Source organism: Balaenoptera physalus (assembly GCF_965194825.1).
Source record: "Balaenoptera physalus genome assembly, chromosome: 9".
Taxonomy (NCBI): Eukaryota; Metazoa; Chordata; class Mammalia; order Artiodactyla; family Balaenopteridae; genus Balaenoptera; species Balaenoptera physalus.
The window spans coordinates 72,479,070-72,498,504 of NC_138888.1; the positions used below are offsets into that span (position 1 = coordinate 72,479,070).

General features: G+C 36.9%; 1 protein-coding gene and 1 long non-coding RNA gene across 2 annotated transcripts in view; one reads left to right on the forward strand and one right to left on the reverse strand.

Moving 5' to 3' along the window:
• The window catches only part of CEP162 (centrosomal protein 162), a 221,251-nt gene that overhangs the window by 67,050 nt on the left and 134,766 nt on the right, over positions 1-19,435 (forward strand). The gene's annotated exons all lie outside the window — the stretch shown is intronic.
• Positions 16,385-19,435, reverse strand: part of LOC309666548 — a 31,192-nt gene continuing 28,141 nt past the window's right edge. The window contains exon 3 of the long non-coding RNA XR_014267169.1: positions 16,385-17,780. This is a non-coding gene — a long non-coding RNA (uncharacterized lncRNA). The remainder of the gene's footprint in view (positions 17,781-19,435) is intronic.

A 19,435-nucleotide genomic window follows, 5' to 3' on the forward strand; every position in this document is an offset into this window, starting at 1 on the left:
AAAAAAAAAAGAATAGAGAAACAGGAAACTGTGAGAGAGCAGATCGAAGCAGCCTAATATATCAATATATGTAATTGGAGCCCCCAAAGAAGAGGACAGACAGGAAGAGACAAAGATATTTGCAATAATAATGAATGAAATATTTACAAATTTGACAAAATCTACAAATCCACAGATCCAAAACCTCAATGAACCATAAGCATAAGAACAGTGATAAAAACTATACCAATGAAAATAAGAATAATCTACTTGCTTAACTAGTAATAAAGAGAACATCTTAAAAGCATTCAGAGGAAAAGACATGTTATATACAGAGGAACAAGGATGATAGCTTCTCATCAGAAGCAATGCAAGCCAGAAAACAATGGATCAGTATCTTTAAAAAACTAAAAGAAAAAATTGTCAAACTAGAGTTCTATACACAGCAAGATATATTTCAGAAATAAAGGTAAAATAACCAATTTTTTCAGACATACAAGAGCTCAAAGAATTCTTAAGAAGACCTTAAACACCAAAAAAAAAAAAAAGAAAGAAAGAAAGAAAAGGAAAGTAACTCATTCAGGCAGAGGAAATTGAGACCAAATGGAAATCTGGGGCTACAGAGAGGAATGAAGAACATTGGCAGTGCTACACAGGGTGGTAAATATATTTTTGGAGAGAAAAAAATATGAGATATCAAATATTTACGACAGTTTAGAATCCTTTAATCAGCAATTGGTGAATCATTCTGCTAGGGACACACAAATAGAAGCTGCAGCTACTCAGCAGTTATCAGTGATCTTCACTTTCTGACCTTGCATACCGTCCCTGCATCTCTGCAGCAAAGCAAGTGTGTACTGGCTCCAGACACCTTCTGTCTATGGAGCTCCCTTCCCTACCCTCAACTCTGGTCCTTGTAACCACACAGTAAGCAGGGAAGGTCAATGTGGCAAAAAGACACGACACGCCCCAGGATTCAGGTAATGAGGTCCTTCTACCACACTAGATTCTATCCTAAGGGTGTTAAACCACCCCATCTCTTGACCTTTGTGTCTTGCTATATATTTTAATTGATTCAATATACTGTGTGATTCAGGGCTCTTAATAAGTCTGGTGAGTCTTTTTGTGTCTTGTTGGTGAGGCTACTGTAACATCAAGGTATTTCCCACTGCAACATGCTCAGGGGTTCATTTGAGGGGGAACATAGAAAGAGTGCGGGTTTTCTCCCTGTATTAATTCATTTTGCCTCTGACACACTGAATAGTAAAATATTATTTTATCAAGACAGTTAACTTCTTTCCAAAGATATTCTATCTGATTTGTCAAATGAATTCACTGGGAAGAATTTTTCTGTGATGAACTGCTGTACTTAGATCACTGGCCACGAAAACAGAGAATTCTGGGTTATAATCTTACCTCTTCTCTTGTTCCAATTATTAAAGGTCTCCAAAATTCATTATTTGTAAATCAATTAGAAATCTAGACTTCTCAGATATGGAAATCTATGCAATGGGAATGAAAACTCCCTTTCTTGTCAAGTTGTTGTAATGGTTCAATGACTTATCTTTCTAGTGCCTGCGATGGAGCTTAACACAAGATAATCTTCAAATGTTCACTATGTTTTTCTTCTTTCTCTTCCCCCTGCCTTTGCAACATTTCTGCTGAGTGGCTTTCCCTCTCTTTCATTTCAGCAACCCTGTCCTGCATGCCACGTGCATCATCTTCTGTCTCCAGTTAGATGCTTCCTCCCCTCTGAGATGCTCCCATTGGTGGCTCCACCCTCCTCAGCCTCTACCCAGGCAGGATGCTGTTTTTGTGGTCCATACACTTGTTTCCTAAGAGCACTAAGAAAGTGCCCAGGCCCATCCTCTCTGCTGGCTTCATTCTCATCCTCCTCTCCCTCTACTACTAAACCAGTTACGACTTGTGTAAGGCAGGAATCACAGGTCTGTTACAGACCCAGCCCAGAGGAACAACTGTAGGAAAAGGAGTAATAGTTAAGGACCCTGCAGTCAGTTCTTTCAGCATCACTGTGAGGTGATTTTCTCATAGATTCTCTAAATCTTCAGGTACCCTGGCTGCACCCGTCCAATTTCCAGCCTCGAAACTTCCTGTCCTGTTTCTACTGAAGTGAAGGACTTATAGGATGTGTTGTAACCCTAACCATGGCTGAGAGAAGGTAAGAGCCAACTTGTGTTTCAATGATCCAAAACCCAAATTCAAGAAGGCTTTCCCCCATTCCCTAATTGGACTTGTCACCTATCGTGTGTCCTTTTTCTTCTCATTATCTAGTTCTACTCTTGCTTCTCCACATAATTGCCTTTTATTTTAAAAATTGTTCTCCTGATTCAATGAGGGAAAGAGCTCATTTGAATTGATTTTTATGTTGAAGTCCTGCATTTCTGTCACTGTACTCTTGTACACTTGCTGTTTATATTTTGTAGGATAGTCGTAAGTAAGCAGACTTATGATGTGTGACTGTCAAAAGTGAGAGATAAAGAAACTGAAGGAGAAAGTGGAGGAGGAGGGGAGAGGGAGAAGAAGAGGAAATAGGAAATATATATGTAGGGAATCCATTGCCTTTGGAAGTTGGAAAAGCATATTATCAAGTTCTTTGGGAATTCTTTTAAATTCTCAGGATTCCTTTGGGAAGTTCAACCCTCAAAGGCAGTAACTGCACACATAACTAGCATGCAAATAAAGAGCCATGTCTTTACTGTTATTTTCACTCATTGGCTGAATCAGTTACCTGAGCGTCTAGACTCAAAGCAAAAGGTTCCAGGTACTCCAGACATGACCAATCCAGTTCAGGTTGTGTATTGGAGTATTTCTTGAATAAACACACACACACACACACACACATACAAACACAAACATTTTTCTATGTGGAAAATGACAGGTTCCCCAAACTATCCAGTTTCTGATTAAAAACCTGAGCAAAACTTGGAAGTACAAAAATTGACATAACCTCATCTCTCTAAATGCTTTCCTGACTATATTAATTTAAATCAAAGCCAGAAAAATAGCAGAATACATTATAAAAGAATTCTGTAAAACCTGAGCTTCATATTTTTAACTTGTGGGGAATGAAGTGGTTTTACTTAATTTAACCTGACTTTGTCCTTCCAGATGAACTGTGCAAAATCTTTGGCAATTAGTTCTCAGATTAGGAAACCTGAATTTTTTTCTCGCTTTTCCCATCTTTTTCTTTCTTTTCAAATAAGACTGTTTTGTGAGCCACATTTCAGGATAGACTAAGTTGCCTCTGGTGTGGGAGTTAGATAAACTAGGAATCCATTCAGATCTAAAGAGGTCTGCAGTGAATATTCAGTTTCATATGTTGGTGATACAGTATAGAGGACGATGCTCCTGGGCTTAATTCCCCTCAGTCCTTCTGTACCTTTCCAGCTCTCTCTGTCCTTCCTTTCCTGAGCAGAGAGAAGGCAGGGTCACAGTATGAAAACAAAGATGAGACAAGGCAGGGACCTGTGATAACTGTCTTTCTCCACCCTAATGGAGACATAGGACCCAGAGTTTGGTAAGCCAGACTGCATCAGTTAGCTGTAGAATCAGATCATTGTTTTGGCAAACTGAATCGCTTCAATTCCCGCCACCAATTTTGGAGAGTCAGCAACAGATGTCATGGCAAGTCTGACGTTGCTATCAAGTTTAGCCCATTAGAACTGGTATCTGTATGGGGTTTTTATTTTTGTTTGTTTGTTTTTGATAGGCAGAGACTGAAATTTTTAAACTTAAAAATTAATATGATAAAGGACAACAAAGTATTTTGAGAGAAAAATGTGAGAAGACAAATGAAAAACTGTAATAAACCTGAGAAAAGGTAATTATTTGAACAAGACACTTCAAAGGTTGAAACACGCGTGGCTCAAGGATTTCCTTTTTTTCTTCAAAGAAATTTTGTTTTTCTTAATTCCCTTGACATTTGAATAAAATTCTCAAATCCAAGAGGGACTTAGGGACAAAACCTGGAAAATTATGTGAAATGTGCATTCTGGCTGCTTGGAGGGATTTCATGGAAAAATTAAAAACATAAGTCTTTTTTCAACATAATGATTTTTATTTAGTATGTTTCTATATTACTTTTCAATACAAATGAAAGCACGATTATGCTTTCTCTTTTCTTTGAGGTAATTGACAATTTTTAACACTTTCAGCTTGTGTCTAGACTTATTTTATATTAAAGCTTACTTTATATAAACGTTTTAGAGGTTTTTAAAGGTTAAATCTTTCAAAGGTGTTCATTCTTACAAACAATATTGATGAGAAAAATAATTTTCACAAAATACAGTTAATCTCAGACTTCTTTTGAGCACTTGAGAAAAAAGCACAACTTTGTAATAGGCTTGACAAATTTTCATTATTTCTAGCCACTTTTCGGGTCTTATACAGCTGGTAGTATTTGTTCTTTCTAAACTCTTCCATCTAATTTTAGAAGAATTTTGATTTGGAATCCAAGGCACATTTCCTGAGGAAAGGATATCATTTTGAGTGACTTCACCTCACCACACCACACAGCCCCTCCATGTTTCAGCCTACACTTCCCTGGGTGACTTCCCTCTAGTGGGAGCCATGCCTTGGTCATTCTCATTACCCAGGGAACATCTTAAGTGGACTTCTCTTCAAGAAAATGTATACTTCTTCAAGTTTAAAGGAAAGCCAAATTCAAGGTTTCAAATTCTATTGTGATATTTCATTTTAAAAGATAAAACATGGTATTTCTTTGCTTTTAATGAGAAAAAAAGCTTTTGAAAAAGTAAGTGTATAACTAAAAGCAAGACAATTATAGCCACTTAAAAATACTAAACTACACATCTATAACCAACAGAATGTCCACTGTACTTGTGTTTGTGGGTAGATTTTCATTTTTTAACTTGATTCTGCATTCCAAATTGTTTTTAATACACTTGTATTACTTTTATGATGAAAAAACACCCATAAAGATTCAAATAAACATTAACCTAATGAGATAACTGTTAACACTTCCTTAAGTTTTTGCTATAATCTTTATTTTTTTTAACATCTTTACTGGAGTATAATTGCTTTACAATGGTATGTTAGTTTCTGCTTTATAACAAAGTGAATCAGTTATACATATACATATATCCCCATATGCCCTCCCTCTTGCGTCTCCCTCCCATCCTCCATATCCCACCCCTCTAGGTGGTCACAAAGCACCGAGCTGATCTCCCCGTGCTATGCAGCTGCTTCCTACTAGCTATCTATTTTACATTTGGTAGTGTATATATGTCCATGCCACTCTCTCACTTTGTCCCAGCTTACCCTTCCCCCTCCCCATATCCTCAAGTCCATTCTCTAGTAGGTCTGCATCTTTATTCCCGTCTTGCCCCTAGGAGTTTTCGCTATAATCTTTTGTTCATAATTCAGATGCAGTAAACCATACCAATTTATACTAATGAATGTGAAAAACCCTTCTCTAAAGGTTTTCTGGGTATTCTTCAATTTAACTAAGACTTTTGAGGATAAAATCTTTATCTTACATAAACAGGAATACTAGCTTCTTAACATCATTGAGGAAAGGAAGAGCTGTACTTGGAAGTACAAGTCATCCCCGCTGCCTCCTAACCTTCTGTCACTGTTGGAAATATCAGAAGCAGCCCAGGAATTTTGCCCATTTCCCCCAGTGGTCTGCTCTAAGGGGTGGGGGATGAAATACAATATCCGTTATCCATGAGGATACAAGCTCCAGGACTGCTCTCACTAATGACCAGGCAAGAGCCTGACATCAGTAGATACCTTATAAATGTGTGTTGAATGAATAAATGACATGGAAGAAACATGCAGTATTTCATTTAGGGTTTTTGGTTTTTGTTTTGTTTGTTTGTTTTGTTTTGTTTTTGTCTATCTGTGCCCATTACAAAATAAACCCTCTTAGGGGCAAGAACATGACCTTCTCAGTATCTAGTACAGTATTGGTACATAACTAATTTTAAGGGGTGTCCAAAATTCTTAAGTTGCAGGATAACACTATGGAAACAGGAAGTACAGTATAGTGGTTAAATGTTTAGACACAGGGGCCCAGCCTGCCTGGTTTCAAATCCAGCTCCACCCCTATGAGCTGTGTAACTCTGGGGAAAGTGACATAACTTCTTTTTTAAAATAGAGATAGTAACAGCACCTACCATACATGGTAGTTGCAAGAATTAAATAAATTGAAACACCAAAAATGCTTAGAACAAACCAAGCGCATAGTGAGTATGATATGTGTCTCCTGTTTTATTAATTTTAACATTTAGCCTAGGTTTGAAGTCTTCTAACCAACTCTAGCCTCTAGGTTTTTTAGTTCGTTTACTCTCAGAAAAACACAACTTCCTGTTTCTAAGGAGGGAGAAAAGCTTTTAAAAGTTATAAAAAGACTCAAAGCCTCTTGGACATCAAATAGCTCTTACAAAACAACATTTTGATGAGTTAAGTGTAAAGGAATCAAAAACATACGGATTAAATTTCCTTTATAATACACATGGGCTTAAAATGAAGAGAAAAGTGCTTAGCAAAACACACTTTGGGTCTGTCAAACCCAAAACATTGAAAACCACTTCAAGACATTCTGCAGACCCACAGCAGAACGAGATCCCCTGCCATCCACATTTAAAATCCCCTCCTCTGCACTCCTGAGCTCCCAACTGGTCCACAGCTTGTCATCTCTTGATCCATCTTCTCAAAGGATAAACTTCCCCGATTTATGAGAAAGTACGCTGCACCTCAGAAGCAGGACATAAGCAATTTATAGATTAGAAGGCACAAATAGGCCATCATTGGCAGATGATTTTCATTTCAATATTTTATTGAAGATCTCTACCGCATGTGAATGCAACGATATGTGTTGCATATGCGAAAACTAAGATGTAGCCAAACGTCTTGTTATTTTTCTTTTTGCAGCATAACCATGAGTAAAAGGTAATTTGGACATCTGAAAGTATTATTCAGGATGAAATAATATTCTAAAAATTGTTTTCTGCATAAAAATAAGTTTTTCTAAGGTAATTTTCATGTTGAGAGTCTTGATTCCACTCTGCATGTTATCAGGATTGGAAAACATGCAATTGCCTGACCTGGACACTCTTTTCCTCGTGTATTAAGTCTATGAGGTGTGCTGTAGCTCTAATTTAAGAAAGTAAAAAAGTTTCAGGTTTTAGATTTCTTTTGAATAGTTTCCTACACTGAATCCCTTTACACGCTTTCATAGAGGAGCAAAGAAAAGCAGCCTGCAAAACGAACTGATATCCCGGAAAAGCATCCAGGAATACAAAAAAAACCAATGTTAATATTAATGAGCTGGTCACATTTAAAGAAGCAATTTTTTTAATAACACAGGTAGTTATGATCATCTGTTATTTTTTCCTGCTAAGCCCTACTACACTGAGTCTTTCCTGTAGTAAACTGGATCCAATACCATAAGACTTTATGTATCAGTTAATAAGTCTCTTTGAAAATAAAATATTAAGGTAAAATAGAAAAGAAGTTAATGTTTCTGAAAATATCTTAAATTGAGATTAGAGGGTGGCAAAACTAACTTAAAACATATTTCTCTATTTTGAAATGTATTACTTTAATTTTTTTCTTTTTTTGTTTCTTAATGATTTAAATAAAAAGATACTGGCCTTGAAAGTATGTTTCCCTGTTTAAGAGAAATGTGGGTGACCCCTTCCTTTAGGGACTGTTGGATTCTCTTTGAGTAGGAAGTTTACCACTAAAAGAGCTATCGTCAGCACAAAACGTTGATTTGATATGCACATATATTGCCTCATTTTTAGAACTAATTAAAAATTTGATGACTAGAGACACTAGTTTGCATTTCATTCATTTTGTTGAAATATCACAGAAGAACTCAGTACAGGACCTATTATGATCTCCACCAATTCCCTATCCACTGCTCCAGTTTGCCTAAGAAATTTCTTTTTGATGAATTCATAACCAGATTTTCTGCAGACAGTTTATCTTGGCTCACTAGAGACTGGGAAGCACTTGATCAGTCATGGAAAGTGTTTCAGTTATAAAATACAAATAACCACTCTGAAAGTAAAATTTTATGATAACCATTGCACTTTATCTATATTTTGATTTGTTTTTTTAAATAAATTTATTTATTTTTGGCTGCGTTGGGTCTTCGTTGCTGCGCGCAGGCTTTCCCTAGTTGTGGCAAGCGGGGGCTACTCTTCGTGTTGGTGCGCAGGCTTCTCATTACAGTGGCTTCTCTTGTTGCAGAGCACGGGCTCTAGGCATGCGGGCTTCAGTAGTTGTGGCTCGTGGGCTCTAGAGTGCAGGCTCAGTAGCTGTGGTGCACGGGCTTAGTTGCTCCGTGGCATGTGGGATCTTCCCAGACCAGGGCTCGAACCTGTGTCCCCTGCATTGGCAGGCGGATTCTTAACCACTGCGCCACCAGGGAAGCCTTGCATTTTGATTTCTTATAACCAAAAAGGATAACCTATCTCAGATATCTACAATTTTTGCCATAGTAAAACATGTCAAAATGTTCAAAAATTTCACCTTTAGACAGGAGAACCAGTCAAAATTAGTGAAAAGACTATATTATGGATTATTTTCAAGAATATGCATTTGAATTAATTTAAATTTTTTAAGTGACTCAAAATAATCTAATAAAGTTACCTTATATTTCAGTGATTAGTTTGTCTGTGTTTATTATTATTCATATGTAAATGAGAATTTCTGGATAACTAATAATGTATAATGCAAAATGAATAATTAACAAAGCAGGCTATTCTTTAATAGTATAAACATTTCCCAGAAATCTTGATTATGACATCAATCACTTAAGAAAGAAGCAAAAAAAAAAAATTCAGCCCAGCCAAAGCCATCAAACCATCAAAAATATCAAATGAATGAAAATCAAATTAATGAAGATTTAGTACAACTAACATACATTATACAAAGGAAGTGACCCCAGGTGCTCACTACTTGACCTATTTCAAATCTCATGAACTGGATTGACTTTTAAAATCAACAGCTATAAGAACAACTGTGGTTTCTGACTACTTGTAGTCACTCAAATACGCAAGTATAATGGCTATTTGATCACATAGAGATATTAAAATAGCATAATAGCAGTCATCAAAATAAAGTCTGTAGGTCTGTCACGTCTATTGAGAAATACAATAATTAACCTCCTTTCTCTTATGGAGGCTAATGAAAAGGACTCTAGGTTCACTTATTCATCAAATATGTACTGAAGATCCAGTATATACTAGCCACTGAGGAATCTAAGAGAAATAAGATGTCATAGTTTAACCATAGGCTATAATTTATTTAAAATTAAGACTTAAAGCCTGAAAATATACAGAGTTGAAGGAGACCTCAGAGGTCATCTAATTCTAACCTCTCATTTTAATCCCCAGATCAGTCAAAAGATTTGTCCAAATTAAGTGCCATTTGGTGTGTTTAAAAGTTAGAAAAGAATGATGCATAATTTATGCTCTTTTGACATATATGTAAAGTCTAGTGCATTAATTTATGTAGCAGCCATTTATCACTTCACAGCCTCATAATTGTCTATGCCATTCTTTCGCTCAAAATAGGTTTGTTTGCTGTTTCCTTGAAGTAAAATCTCTGACTGAACATCCACTTTGCTAATTAATAGCTAATTAAATCAAGGCTATATGCTGATTCTTCTTAGGACCAGTTAATTTCGTTATGTGTCATGGTCTTAAATCTGACTAGGCATCTCATAAATACATTTGAAGTAATCTAGGCAAGACATCACAGCTAAATCAAACAAAATCCATTAGCCTTGCTAGAAGAACTACTCAGCCTAAATATCCTACTGAAAATGAATCTGTAGGTAGAACATGGACCTTGTTGATAGTTATACAGAATTGTTCCATGATTGTTCAAGGATCATTCGATTTTTTTTCTCTCTCTCTAATTATCTCCATATCAGCTTGCCCTGCAGCAGCAGCTAAAGTCCATTCTCTGCTCATGTTCAGCCTAGTATAACTATTTTGAAAAAGACATTATCTATGGTGACTAGAAGATCTTGTTAATCTTCTTCCAGAGAACCTCAGTTTCATTCAGATATTCATTACTCAGGCAGAGTGATCCTGTAAGCAGCTGAAAGATAAATCTGCATTAGTTTAAGTCAGTCATGGTTTCCCCATTCTCCTCCCCAATGATGAGTGTGCCCATAGCTGTGTAAGAGGAGGTCTACAGGCATCTCTCTGGGAAAGGTTTCTATAGCTAGATGGTTAGCTGACCCCTAAAGTTTAATTTTCCCCTTTCATAGCAGGTTTCTATGACAGGTTTCTATGATAGACAGCTGACTATCCAGGCACCATATTTCCAATCCCCCTTTTCATACATGGAATTATGTGGTTAGTTCTAGCCAATGGAATGTGATCAGAAGATACTCACATATGCAGCCTGCATTCCCCACCAACTCTTCCCCATTCTGCAGCAACCTTGGATGTCATGTCTGAAGAAGGCAGCATCATATAACTCTCCAGTCTGAGGTTTGACCAGAAATATCTGCACTGGACTTTGCATGAGTGAGAAATATTATGTGAAGATACTTCTCTAAATCCTACTTCTTATTCAAGGAACAGAGACAAGATGTGGTACAGAAGAAAGAGTAAAGGTATCTAGTCTTCATCTACATATGCAAGCACTGTAGATGTTTTAGTCTGGATACTTTTTTACTCCAGCCTTTGGTTTCTTCATCAGTAAAATTACAGGGTTGGGACCAATGGTCTTTAAATGTTCTATAGGCATTACATTCTATGATCTAGGATGCCAGTGTATCAGTTATCCATTGCCACGATATTCATTAGTATTGAGTATAATCTACTCCTATCCTTGTGAACTCTCAAAGGTGATGAGGCAGATCCTTTTTAGGACAGGGCTTTACAGTGAGCAAAAACTGCTGGAAGTGGAACAAAAATCAAGCAGGATGGGACAGTGGAGGCAAAGAAAAGAAAACATCCAGATAAAGTGCAGGAGAGAAAAAGAACCAAGAAATCTCAAAAACCAAGGCACCATATTTTTAAATATCATGTGAAAACAATAGAAGAGCGTGCTCAGTAAAGTTAGAAAATCTATCTAAGCCAAGCCTCCTTCTGAAGCTCTGGAAAACTAATTCACATAAACTAAACTTCACAGAAAATTATGAAGGTCAAATCCCATGGTAAGTTACTGTAAGAAAAAAAAAGAGAAGAAGTAGAATCACAGTCCCATAAATAATTACCATATTCCAGAAACACGCTCAAAAAAACAGATCAAAATTGTAATGTAGCATTTCAAACTGAGCTAAAAGACATTAAGAAAATGATGGTACAAGACATGAACAACAGACCTAAATAAGAATTAGAAAAATTTGGAAATGAGATGATATATTTAAAGAAAAGCTGAAAATAAAGGAAAAAATATCATTTTAGAAATGAAGATTCATAAAATAGAAGGATCACAAAAGTAAATAAACCCAACAAAAAATGCCTTAAGAAACTGGTGAAAAGACTGAAACATTTGAAAATCAAAAGTAAGTGAAGAGAGAGGAGGGAATGGAGAGTTACTGTTGAATGGGCAGAGTGTTTTAGTTTGGAAGATGAAAAAGTTCTGGAGGTGGATAGTGGTGATGGTTGCACAACATTGTGAATGTGCTTAATGCCACTGGGTTGTTCACTTAAAAATGGTTAAATGGTATATTTTACCTTGTGTATATTTTACCTCAATTTATAAAAATAAATGAAGAAAGAGGTTGAAAAATAAAAGGGAAAAAGAAAAAGTGACAAATATTATTGATAGTCAAAAAGTTTCTGAAAAAGAAAAAAGACAAGAAAATAAACATAACACTATGATTCAAGAAAACTTTCCTGAAACTGAAAAAAAAAAATTGGAGCAACATGTTAGAAGAACGCACGTACCTGAGAATATTGACTCAGAACAACCAATATCTACACATAATTTAGTAAAACCAATGGGCTTTTGAAAACAGAAAAAAATCCTTTTTGCATCTATGCTGAAATAGCACATGATTTATAAGGGGAAATAAAGAGACTTTTTTGACAGAAGCATATAATACCAGGGAAAAAATGAAGAACACATTGAAGGCACTCAAGGGAAGAGAATGTAAAATGTATAAAGACCATTGACAAATTGCTGTCAACATGTAGGAACTCAGGGAATTTCATTCCCATAGGTCTTCCCTTTAGAATTTATGAGAGAGTGAGCTTCAGACAGTTAAAAGGATTAGAAGGACATGGACATAAGGACTAGGGTTGAACACTAAATATGTCATTACTTACAGAACTAAAATTGAATGAGAAAGTTGTTCTAGATGGTAAAGAGTATATGAGCTGATAATACAGATAAAACAATCATGAAAAAGGTAGGGGAAGAATAGGGCGAGAAGATGGAAACAAACCTACCTGCTTTCAGTAGTCATGACGGTGATCTCAATAGAAGCTTTGTTATTCTGAGACTGTCCATGTGTAACATGGAATAAAGGAAGTGAGTAATTCTGGGACATTCTAATTTGATCATCCCCTAAGTCCTTGAGAACTAAGATTCTCATTATAGACAGAAGAAAATACAGATGGAATATAGACAAGGTAAAGGACAAACCCTGTAGTCCTGTGTTTGAATTGGAAATATTAGAGTGAATTCTCTGAAAAAGCCTAGAAACAATGATAAGCCTAGTTCCACTGAGTGATCCTAAAGCATACATCCTATTAAAAAACTATTCCTTTTAAAAAATACCTGTGCTTCTTGGAGAAATGGCTGATTCTAAGTCAGGAGCAAGAAATATACAAGATGACCTGAAATATCTTGACATACCAGAGAGCAAGGAAAGACCATTCTATAATGTCAGAAGACTTTGGAGCCAACTTGAAAGAAGCTCCCATTGGCCAAAAACAGGACAAAGAATATCGAGAAGGATAAAAATAATAATCAATAGAAACCCAACCAATATATTTATATTTTGTAATGATATTTAAGATAATCTAATTGGTCATCTGCACAGAATAACAGAGAACTGCTTCATTATCTTGAAAATTGGGTAAATAAAAAAAGTATCATATGCTTATGCTTCCACTCCTATCTGAATTGGGTAGCCAATTAGTAGATGAGAGAAAGCATCTCCTTATAAAATTATGCCAACTAATAAATGAAAAAGAAGTGATAGAATTAAGTATTACATTTTTTGCAACCTCAATGAATTAATATACCTAAACTTTGAACATCAACTGCTATAAACATTACAAAAGAGCAAAAATCAAACATAATGAACCTCTTGATGGAAACCATAGTATTGTCAAAGAGACTGAACCTGAGTCTAATCGTCTGGATCCAGCTGCCAATCTGCAGGAAATACAAAGGACAGAATAGCATGTTGAACTGTACTATGAATATGCAGTCAGCAAAATCCAGACTGTTGACTCTAGACAGGGCAAATGCTCTGGGTTCTTCACAGATATATTGTAAGAGGAAGAAAGAAATGGTTGAGGAACCTATAGATTAAAAGAGGCATAAAAGAGGGGTAGGGGAGAGAAAGATTGGGAGTTTGGGATTAGCAGAGGCAAACTATTATGTATAGAATGGATAAACAACAAGGTCCTACTGTATAGCACAGGGAACTATATTCAACATCCTGTGACAAACCACAATGGAAAAGAAGATGAAAAAGAATATATGTGTGTGTGTGTGTGTGTGTGTGTGTCTGTGTGTGTGTGTGTATATGTGTGTATGTAACTGAGTCACTTCGCTGTACCGAAGAAATTAACACAACATTGTAAATCAACTATACGTCAATAAAATTTAAATAAAGAGGCATAAAAGATGTATCAAGTTTTATAAAATGGGCAAGGCTGAACTAAAGATGCTCACTTGTGTGATAAAACTATAAAGAAATACAAGGAAGTGCTTACTATACACAACAGGATTGTGGTTACTTTTGCAGGGAGGAAAGTGCTGTGATTGGAACATGTTCCTGGAGGTATATCTGGAAAGGATGCTGTATTAGTCAGGGTTCTCTAGAGAAACAGAACCAGTAGGATATATAGAGAGACAGAGCTAGAGCTAGAGATGAAGATGGAGATGGGGATAGAGATAAAGATATAGGTATATAAGTTCATGCAATTCTGGAGTCTGAGAAGTCACACGATCTGATCTGTGGTCTTAAGCTGGAGACGCAGGAGAGCTGATGGTGTAAACCCCAGTCTGAGGGTCGGGAGAACATACAATATGTCCCAGCTCAACAGTGAGGCAGGAGCAAAGGGTCAAGTACCTCCTTTCTCCGCTTTTTGTTCTATTCACACCCTCAATGGATTGGATGGTGCTCACCCACATTGAAGAGGGCAATCTACCTTACTGAGTCCACAGATTCTAATGTAATCTTGTCTGGAAACATCCTCACAGACATGCCCAGAAAGCAATGTTTAATCTGGGCATTCTGTGGCCTGTCAAGTTAACACATAAAATTAGCCATCACAACTGGCAATATTCTATTTCTTAAAATGAGTGTTGTTTCAAGGCTGTTGCCTTATAATAATTTCCTAAACTATACATTTTTGTGTATGTGCTTTTCTGTACCTGTGTTTTATCTTACAATAAAAGGTAATAAATCAAATAAAATACAAGCATATCCCATATCAAATATAATTTATATATCTATATGAAAGATACATTGTGTAGGCAAGAATATTTTTTAAATGAATCATTTTTTAAATGTTCCAACCTGCTGTGCAGAGCCCAGGATTCTTAATATAATAGAGAAAGTGTTATTAATAGTGTAGCCTCTTTTTTTTTTATTTTATTTTTGGCCATGCCACATGGCTTGTGGGATCTTAGTTCCCCGACCAGGGATGGAACCCGTGACCCCTGCAGTGGAAGTGCGGAGTCCTAAGGACCACCAGTGAATTCCCAATAGTGTAGCCTCTTTAAACATAGGCAGTATCTCAAACATCTTTTATGTTATCCCGTGGGCCTAGAACAATGGTGAGAATCTAACAGGTACCATTTACTGAGAGATCACAGTGTTGTCGGCCCTATGCTAACTGCTCTACGTGCATTAGCTCATTTAATCCTCCTACAACCTTAAAAATAGTGGTTGTAATTACTTTAAAGAATATTCCAGATAAGGAGACTGAGGCTTAGAGAGGTAAAGTCCCACGCCTAAGTTCCTCCGACTTTAAGTGGCACAGCTGGAATTGGAACCCCTATACTCTAGAGAAGGTTCTACCTCCGAAGTCAATGTTCAACAAATACTTGTCTAATTGAATTTTTTTCAGTGAAAAACATTTTGTCCACCTACTTTCTGTTCACTGCATCACACTAGACACACAAAAAATCAGATGATTATATTTGCATTGGACTTGAAAACGTTATACCAAATTTATGTAAATAATGTATTGTATCAAGTTAATGAAACACAATGTATCAAACAACATTTGGTAATTTTTACTGTCAAGATGAATCTTTGACTCAGGTGATTTTCATAATTTTAACTGCTCATTTAGGTAAATATAGGAAGTCAATACTGTATAGAAAAAATAGATAATTATTTTTATCAAATTAGTAAGCATGAACTTTTTGAGTGGGGGCATCTTAAAAAGTTGTTCTTGGGCTTCCCTGGTGGAGCAGTGGTTAAGAGTCCACATGCCACTGCAGGGAACACGGGTTCAAGCCCTGGTCCGGGAAGATCCCACATGCCGCGGAGCAACTAAGCCCGTGCGCCACAACTACTGAGCCTGTGCCCTAGAGCCCGCGAGCCACAACTACTGAGCCTGCAAGTCACAACTACTGAGCCCATGTGCCACAGCTACTGAAGCCCGTGCACCTACAGCCCATGCCCCGCAACAAGAGAAGCCACCACAATGAGAAGCCCACGCACCACAGCAAAGAGTAGCCCCCGCTCATCACAACTAGAGAAAGCCCACGCACAGCAACGAAGACCCAATGCAGCCCAAAATAAATAAATAAAATAAAATAAATTTATTTAAAAAAAAAGAGTTGTTCTACTCAAAACAGCATTTATATCATCCAGTTTAACCTTAGGTGTTCTAAGAACAATTCATATAGACTAGATTATTGGATAATGAACTATCCAGAAGAATGAAGACTCTCAAAATACCCTTATGTGCAGTTGTTTGAGGATAAGGAAAGTTCACAGTATTACTGGGAAAGGTAACCCAAGGAATTATGAATGTGAATACCTGAACTAACCTCCTCAATTAATAATTTTCTGGTGCTTTATTAAGAGAGGGCACTATAAGAAAAATTCCACTCAAATAAGAGCCACAGTGGGAATTATGAGTTGACTGTTCAATATCTCAGTTTCAGTAAGATGAATGATTTTAATAAAATTGTACATGGAATACTGCATTCTAGAACCTCACTATTTTTTTTTTTTTTTTAGAACCTCACTATTTTTAAGGATACTTTTACATTATGCAATTAAACTTTGGAATCTATTATACATAAATATCAAATGGTCTTTATTTCATTGTGAGGTAGTTATGGTCACATTCTATATTTGCTATTACAAATATTATTACTAACCTCATTAGAAACCATTTGCTTCCTGTTATTATCATTTGTATTGGGTTATACCCAGTAATATTTTGTGTGTTTTGTTACTGTTGTTATTTCCAGATTCTGGATCAGTTTAAAACTTCACTTACCCTATGATATCAATCTACCACCCCGTGACACATTTTTCTTTCCTCCTTTCCTTCTACCTGTCTTCCTTTCTTTCTGTCACCCATCGATCAAATAATTATTAACTGCCTATAGTATACCAAACCCTATGCTAGACGAACACAACATGATTCTGCCTTCACGTATCTTAACGTAGAGGGGATACAACAGATACACAGGTGAATATCACAAAATGTGATATTTGCAAAGTAGAAATAAACTCTGGATGGTTTGGGAGCATAAGGAAGAAGCGTTGAGCTCAGCCTGGTAGGGGAGGTGGAGAGTGGCACACTTCTTTGAACATAACCACCCTCAACAATGAGGGCAACTGCTCCAAAGCCAGTAGAGAGAATCAAAATTTTCCCTGTAGGCTTGTCTGCAACCAGACCTGTTTCCTTCCATAGCCTCCAACTCATTGCTCTCCTGAGCTCCGCTACCCTATTTAAAGCACCACTTAAAAAATGTTGCCCTTAGAGGACTAAGATCAGGAAACTGACAGCTCACAAAGTAGTCTGCTGGCACCAGGGCTCAAAAGAACAGCCCCTAAAAGCAGAGGCTCCACTCGTTAGCCCAAACACAAGTTGTTATAATCCCTTTCAGCCTCCTGTGCTTATATAATACAGGCCTTCTTCGATTACAAGACACTTTGAAGACCTCACCTTCTCCCATTACTTGTCTTCTACATAAAATGCCCACAGATGTGAGTCTGTTAGAATGTGTGAGAACTGCATTTGATAATTTATAAACCAGTACTTCCTAAGGTTTGAAATTTTGGGGAATTCAGTGGCACTGAAAGAGGGCCTGTTGCTGCGGGAGCGCCCCCTACTGACCATAAGGAGAAGTGTTATAAAACCGGAGGTAGAAGCTGACAGGCCTGGAAAAAATATTCAACACTTCCTGTCTAATAACAAGTATTTATTGAGTGATATTTTGCGATACAAGAGGACTGACATTATATGTGCAAATGGCCAAAGCAATTACATATCTATTTTTTAATTTTAAAAGCTAACACATTTCAGGTCTTCCCTGGTGGTCCAGTGGTTAAGACGTCACCTTCCAGTGCAGGGGGTGCAGGTTCGATCCCTGGTCAGGGAGCTAAGATCCCACAGTCTTCCCAGCTAAAAAAAAAAAAAAAACATAAAACAGAAGCAATATTGTAACAAATTCAATAAAGACTTTAAAAATGGTCCACATCAAACAAAAAAAATCTTTAAGAAAAAACAAAAAAACTAACACATTTAATAATATGACCCCTTCTAGAACAACAATCACAAAAGGAACTTGTGGTTTGGCTGAATTCAAGCGTCATGGGAGTGCTTTGTTTCTGTTTTGTTTCTTCTCTAAATGTAATCAGATTATGTACTAACTGAACAAGAAGAGAAAGACACAAGAGGGCACCTAAATAGACCATGTTCTTGCATGGGGACATTCAATAATATGAAATTGCCAACTGCCCCAGATACTTCTATAAATGCAACATATTCTTAATCAGAACCTAAATTGAATTCTTTAATAAATATGACAAGTTGACTCTATAGCTCATCTCTAAAAGAATAGGCAAGGCAGTTTTTATTTGATAAACCAAGTATTAGAACACAATAGAAAGCTATAGTAACTAAAACATCATGGTACTGGCAAAGTCAATACACCAGAAACAGACCCAGGTGTTTGGGGGAATTTAGAATTTGATATAAGTATCTTTTAAATTAATTGGAAGAGGATTCAATAACTGATGTTGAGATAATCAGACATAATACCTATCTTAAGACATGTACCAAAATATATTACAGCTGGGTTAAAAATCAAAGCCAAAAAAAAATCATAAAAGCAATAGAAGAAAATGTAGAATGACACTTTTACAATACTAGGAGGAAGTAGGCTTTCCTAAACCAAACATAGGTAAGCCATAGTTTCTGGCTCCAAGAAATATGTATTATCTTACGATGTGCCACAGTATTTAACTATATGAATAGTTTTAGGGTTTTTTTTCCCTGCTGAGTTCTGATCTCTCTATCCTTACTCTTAACACATATTTTGCTCTTGTTACTGATTGGCCACTTCTTTTTTTGAGATAGATAAAATAAAGCACAAGGAAATGAATTTGCTTGGCTAATAAGTGTGGAGCCATGGACAGAGTTTCAGGAATTCAAAGGCATAAGTTGTCATTTTAGATACTTGGACTTCCTCAAACTAGTTCAAAACCCACAGATGCTAGCTGGAGCATCTAGGTGTCTGGGACTTGTTTTGAATATTCTATTTTTCCCCAAAAGCTTTTACCCCAGTCCAGAAGACCAACCCCCCACCCCCCTGCAAAAGAGCAAGGAGTAGAGACTAAATCCTCTTCATTTCTAGAGAGAGAACAGGTAAGAGGTAAAAGGCTTCAGCTGCCAGAAAACTCACTTTAAAGCTAATGTGTATGGGCACATTAACAACCACACTAATCTGTGGAATAAGGCCACTTACAACGCCACTGTCAGAACTGGGTAAGGAATCAGCTGAAGAAGCCACTACCTGAAATTTAGCATCCAGTAATCGCTCCATAAAAAGACCCTTGAGCCACTGTGTGAAGGAAACGGGTCTAGACAGCCATTCTCCAAGAATGTGCCATTGTGTGTGTAGCAGATTGAGTTCACACTCCACTCCTGAATCACAGAGGAGAGCCAGTGTCCCAGGGGGCCTCCAGCCAGGATGTGGGTGGTAAAATAAGTGCTTTTGGAGGGAGCAGTGTTCTTCTGGGAACCGAATCAGCACACTAGCTGAGCAACGCATGCAG